This window comes from Rhinoderma darwinii, chromosome 4, assembly GCF_050947455.1.
Source record: "Rhinoderma darwinii isolate aRhiDar2 chromosome 4, aRhiDar2.hap1, whole genome shotgun sequence".
NCBI lineage: Eukaryota > Metazoa > Chordata > Amphibia > Anura > Rhinodermatidae > Rhinoderma > Rhinoderma darwinii.
The window spans coordinates 111,685,467-111,692,582 of NC_134690.1; positions in this window are offsets into that span (position 1 = coordinate 111,685,467).

Sequence of the window (7,116 nt, forward strand, 5' to 3'; positions counted from 1 at the left end):
GTTTCATGCCTCCCTCCTCAAACGCTGCTCCCCGTCCTTGGCTCCCTCGAGGAGACCTCCTGTTCCCATCCTCACCACGGAGGGGGTGGAATTCGAGGTGGCCAGGATTGTGGACAGCAAGATGGTCCAAGGCTCCCTCCAGTACCTGGTCCATTGGAGAGGATACGGGCCCGAGGAGAGGACTTGGGTACCCGCCCGGGATGTTCACGCTGGGGTATTGGTCAGGAGGTTCCACCTGCGTTTCCCCAGTAAGCCAGGTCCACTTAGAAAGGGTCCGGTGGCCCCTCATAAAAGGGGGGGTACTGTAAAGGATCTGCCAGGCACAGCGGGGTTAACTCCCAGAACTAATCAGTCAGCACCTGAGAATACTTCCCTGAGACTGACTCCTGCTTCCACCATTCAGGCTGGCAGGCTTAGGAGTGGGAGAGCCTATCGTAACCTGGCCAGACTCAGCTAGCTCCCGCCCTCGGTCTATTTAAGCCTGCACTTCCTGTCCCTCGGTGCTTGTTATTGCTTGTGTTTCCCTCCTTGTGGTTTCCTGGCCCAGCTACAGCTCCTTCTATTTTTGATCCTGCTCCATACAGACCCTGGCTTACCGACTACTCTTCTGCTTTTCGTTTTGTACCTCGCAAACTCCTGGCTTGACTCGGCTCGTTCACCACTCTGGTTGCTCACGGTGTTGCCGTGGGCAACGGCCCCTTTTCCTTGCTTGTGTTCCTTGTATGTTTGTCGTGCACTTACTGAGCGCAGGGACCGCCGCCCAGTTGTACCCCGTCGCCTAGGGCGGGTCGTTGCAAGTAGGCAGGGACAGAGTGGCGGGTAGATTAGGGCTCACTTGTCCGTCTCCCTACGATCTGCCACTACAAATATGATATTAATATGGAGTTGGTGCCACTTTTCTTGCTATAACAGTCTCCACTCCTCTGTGAAGGCTTTCTACCAGATTCTGGAATATGGCTGATGGCTGCAGGGATTTACATCGCTATTCCCTAGAATGTCATTATAGGCAGTAGCATTAAGATTTACCTTCCACATACATGTCATAAATGTCAGATAGATGTGGGTCCCACCTCTGGCACCTATCTCTAGAACGGGGCCTTCTAAGCCCCGTTCTACTGCTCTGTGTTTTATGGCTGACGCATGTGATTTCCGACAATAAATTACGGAAACAGCGTAGCTAACTGAGCTACCCTGTTTCTGTAACTCCCATAGTAGTGAATGGCAGTTATGGAAGCAGAGTAGCATGTAAGTCCGTAACTTCCATTCACTACTATGGGACTTACAGAAACAGAGTAGTTCAGCGAGCTACGCTGTTTTCTTATTCATTGTCGGGAATCACATGTGTCAGCCACAACACTGGGCAGTAGAAGGGCCCTGTTCTAGAGATAGGTTCGGGTACCAGAGGTGGGACCCGCATCTACCTGACATTTATGACATATCCTGTCTCTGATGGGAAAACCCCTTTAAAGGAAGGTATCCAGCCAAAGCTGTGAAAACAGCTTCAGATCACTATTTCTCCTTTAATCCATGCTAAAAAGTTGTGAGGTGGGGTCTCCATGGATCAGACTTGTTTTTCGAGCACATCCCACAGATCTAAGGAATATGGACATTTGTCATGTTCTTCAAACCATTCATGAACAACAATTCTGTTGAAAGAGGCCACTGTCATTAGGTAATACCGCTGCTATGAAGGGGTGCACTTGATCTGCAACAATATTTAGGTAGGTGGTGCGTGTCAAAGTAACATCCACATGAATGTCAGGACCCAAAGTTTTCTGGTATAACCCCACACTGCCACCCCCCTGGCCTACCTTCTTCCCAATATTCATCCTGGTGCCATCTCTTCCTCAGGTAATGACACACACATGCGCCCGGTTGTCCAGATGATGTAAAAGAAAACGTGATTTATCAATCCGTGCCACCTTCTTCCATTGTTCCATGGTCCAGTTCTGATGCTCTGGTGCCCATTGTAGTTACTTTCGGCGGCGGACAGGGGATCAGCATGGACACTCTGCCCGGTCTGCAGCTACACAACCCCAAATGCAGCAAGCTGAAATGCACTGTGTTTTTCAGTCATTTGTGCTGCAGTAGCTCTTCTCTGGGATCGGACAACACCTGCTCAGACCAAACCTACTACTTTAAAAATCGCACAAACTAACCAGTATGTTACATACATCTGTGCAATGATTTTGAGAATTGTGCACCATTTTTAATGACTGGAAACTGTTGGTACATGGGCACTTTTCCAGCACTCCTAGAATCACCATCATGCAATATGCATATCATTTATAGTAAAGCTACACAGGCAAATTTTGTATGAATGAATTAATATCCGAACACAGATTGCTGTGCTTGTTCGAATAATCATAGCCTGACTTCTATGGTTAGCCGGATGACTAGTGAGAGGGCCATGGAAATGTATGCAAAGCACAACAGGGACAGAGAACACATAGTGGGTTATACCAGCTGTGCTGAGTGCAAAATATCCATGTAAATTTTCTGAGAACATTTTTGAATGCAGGTGAGCCACTCGGGAGCCTGACAAGCCACATGCTTACTAGTTATAGTTACACTGGAGACCAAATACCAATGTCTTGACTTTTAGTCCTAGTTTCTAGCAGTGTAAGCATTTTCAGCACAGTCACTGCTCCAAGTTCTTTCAATACCTCTATTGCACCACCTAGTTTTAGGATACTGAATTTTTTTTGCACAGAATGCTAGCTAACCTGATTCTCTTAATGCTGCTATAGTTATTGTACATTATTTATTTTGAGCAGCGATTTATTATTCTCAATGTGAGTTATATACATAGATGGTAATAAATGCTCACAGCACACGTCTGTAAGAGCAAATTACATAGAATTTACCAAACATCTACATTACAGTAACATCTGATATTGTATACATTTTTCCTATTTAAACACTTATATTATAGTCAAGTGCAAATATAAATTTTCGTAAGTGATAATCATATCTTTCAGCACTGCATTTTGTCACCTTTATGTTCACCAGGGGACTGACCATTCAAGCATTGGGGTAGTTTCTGAGGACCCCTGTCCAGAAGGGGCCCATAACCTTTGCATGTTTGCTGTGTTTGACTGAAGGATCCTAACTCTTCAGTCAAATAAAGCAAAAATGCAAAAGTTAAGTTCTTCAGAAATGCAATGTGTTGACCAAGTGCGTCATGACCATGACTGGACTGGGAAATCAGCCCTCACATTTTTAAGCACACAGGCCCACGTAGCAACCAGCTTTGGGCTGGAGTACATGGGACCACCTTTCAGCTATACAAGACATGGGGAGATTTATTAAAACAGGTGTAAATGAAAGAGGAATAGTCCTGATAGCTCCAACTCCAGCGAATCCACTGCTCTTCCACGAGAATAATGAACATGCTCATTATTCTAGAAGATTTATTTTTGCAGAGCGGAAAAAAATTCAAGCAGACTTCTTTCCGCTGCATGTGAATGGGGTTTAAAATAGCTCATTCACTTGTAATGGATGCAGAATGTTAGTGAATTTGAAAGGGATTTAGGTGTGGATTCAGGGACTTAGTCCTAATCAAATCCTGATTGCGTGATCATGGCCTAATACTGACGTATAAAGATTGCAAATTATGCAATTATACAATGCTAAAATATCACCATACTGTAATTAAATAGTATAATTTATATTTTATATTCAGCCATATATACACACACACACACACACACACACACACACACACACACACACACACACACACACACGCTGGACACATGAGGCACAAATGCAACCCAGAAGCTGCCCACATGCTGCATTCGTGCCACTCACACCTAGGACACATGCGCATGCACACCACTAACACCTAGGACACATGCATACGCACACCAATCACACTTAGGACACATGCACACCACTCACACCTAGGACACATGTGCATGCACATCACTAACACCTAGGACACATGGGCATGCACACCACTCATATCTAGGACACATGCGCACGCACACCTAAGTACACATCTGCACGCACAACTCTTACACCTAGAAAACATCCCCAACTCACACCTAGGATATATGCCGCACATGCATCACTCACACCCAGGATATATCCTCCACTCTCGCCTCTCACACCTAAGAAATATGCTGCACGTTGTCTACCCACACCAAGGACACATGTTGAAAACGCACTACTCACACCCGGCACAGATGCTGCACGCACCACTCACATACTAGACACATACCACTCACACTCTAGACACGTACCACACACTAGACACATACTGCACGCACTACTTACACTGGACACATACCGCACACACCACACAAATGCTAAACACATACCTCACATAACACTTACACACTAGCCCTTTACCACACATACCACTCACGCTGAAAACAACACACACACAAATGCAACTAATACATTAGAAGAAGACACAAAACTCACACAAATGCATATTTGTGCTTAGGGGGCAGTTGAAAGAGCAAGCCCATCACTGATTGGCTGATGCTCAGCCAAACAGCGTTAGGTTTGAATTGTACATGCAGACTGGGCAGGTATTGATTCTCCTTTTCCTCTGCGGCGCCAGAGATGTGCTCTAATGAGCGAGGCATCAGTGCAAGTCTAGAGCTGATTAGCTGTGGCTCAGCCAACAAGCACTACACTTCATTTCTACAGTGCTCCTTTCCATCATTGCAGAGTACACAGCAATAAATCTTGGAAAGATGTGGTATTAAACACAAGGAGGCAGCAGTTATTGTAATGTTGGTGCTTGTATTTGCCACGGTCTGCAGGGCCGATTCTAGCTTTTCTGCTGTCTGAGGCAAAAATTTAACTTGTGCCCCTCAGAATTTGATTGACAGCCCCCTGGCTGTTCTACATCACTAGAAGCCACCTCCAACTCTTGCAGATGCGCTGTTGCCTTGTACTGTCATGCATGGTGCAGCCGGGCAGAGTACGCCTCGCTGCATGGTGTGTGCCCAAGTAGTACAAGGCAATGGCGCATCCGAGAAAGTTGGAGGAGACTGGTAGTGATGTATAACAGCTAGGGGGATGTCAATCAAGCATGGATAATTGGGTTTGGGGGCAGGACTATATGACTCTTCAGGATAGCGGCACCGCCCCATGACCCTTTAATAAGTAATTAGCATATTGTGTGCGCCGGTTTAAAAGTTGATTTTATACATTTGTCTGCATCTGAAAATAACATACAGCGGAATGTTTGGAAATATTGTCGTGTCATGTATTACCACATGGTGGCGGTTCAAGGGGTTAAAACTACCAGACATGTTCCCATTAAATATACAATGAATTAAAAACAATTCCATCTGCCCTGTAATTTTGTTATTATAAATATATTCTGTAGAATACATGGCCGCGGACCGCTGGGATTACTTACCCCTCGGTGGCCGCAGCCATGGATTTGTGAGCGCTGGTCCGCATCTCCTCCCCAGGAGACACCAGCACTCACTTACGGTCCGCTGCGTCCCGTAGGGTGCGTGCGCATGCTCGCGACCGGCCTTAAGGGACCAGCACGCGCACATGGGAATCATGATCAATTAGCCCATGATTACCCTGGACTATAAGAAGGGCCCTGTCACTTTGCTCATTACCTGAGCGTTGTTAGTATTCCCATGTCAGTCTTGCAAATGGTCCCTTAGTGTTGTCCTGTTCCCGATGTTACCCGTGCCCTGCTACCTGTATCCTGTATCCTGTGCTGTGTCCTTGTTCCTGAGCCTGTTAGTGTTTGGAGTCGTAACCTACTGCACCCGTTGTCATCCGACACGTATGGCGCAACCTACTGCACCCGTTGTCATCCGCCACGTCTACCGTAACCTACTGCACCCATTGTCATCCTCCACGTCTGGCGCAACCTACTGTACCTGCTGTCAACCGCCACGTCTGGTGCAACCTGTTGCGTTTACTACCATCCGTGCCAGAGCTACTGCCACCACCTGGACTATTTCTTGTACCCTGGTGCTACGAACTCGTATAGACTTTTGCATAGACTGTGACTTGGTCAGCTGCCTCTCCGCTACGGCGGAGCGGCCTAGTGGATCCACATGCCCCTAGATCGTGACATATTCTATATAATTACAGCACCAGAACCAAGCTCTGACATTTATGGCTCCAGAACCAAGCTCATACATATATACTGCACCAAAACTAAGCTCAGTGCATAAATACACCAGATCCAAGCTCAGTACATATATGCAACACCAGAACAAAGCTCAGTACATATATGTAACACCAGAACAAAGCCCAGTGCTTATATACAACAACAGAACAAAGCTCAGTACATATATACAGCTCTACACCGTGTTCCAAATTATTATGCACATTGGATTTAAGTGTCATAAACATTTAATTATTAGTTTTTCAATTAAACTCATGGATGGTATTGTGTCTTAGGGCTCTTTGGAGCATTGTAATCAATCTCAGACACATGTGATAATTAGTTTGCCAGGTGTGCTCAATCAAAGGAAAACTACTTAAGAAGGACGTTCCACATTATTAAGCAGGCCACAGGTTTCAAGCAATATGGGAAAGAAAAAGGATCTCTCTGCTGCCGAAAAGCGTGAAATAGTGCAATACCTTGGACAAGGTATGAAAACATTGGATATTTCAAGAAAACGTAAGCGTGATCATCATACTGTGAAAAGATTTGTGGCTGATTCAGAGCACTGACGGGTTAGTTCAGATAAAGGCATAATGAGGAAGGTTTCTGCCAGACAAATTAATAGGATTAGGAGAGCAGCTGCTAAAATGCCATTGCAAAGCAGCAAACAGGTATTTGAAGCCGCTGGTACCTCTGGAGTCCCGCAAACCTCATGGTGTAGGATCCTCCAGAGGTTTGCAAGTGTGCATAAAGCTATTATTCGGCCACCCCTAAACAATGCTCACAAGCAGAAACGGTTGCAGTGGGCTCAGAAATACATGAAGACTCATTTTCAAACCGTGTTGTTTACTGATGAGTGCCGTGAAACCCTGGATGGTCCAGATGGATGCAGTAGTGGATGGTTGGTGAATGGCCACCATGTCCCAACAAGGCTGCGACGTCAGCAAGGAGGTGGTGGAGTCATGTTTTGGGCTGGAATTATGGGGAGAGAGCTGGTAGGCCCCTTTAGGTTC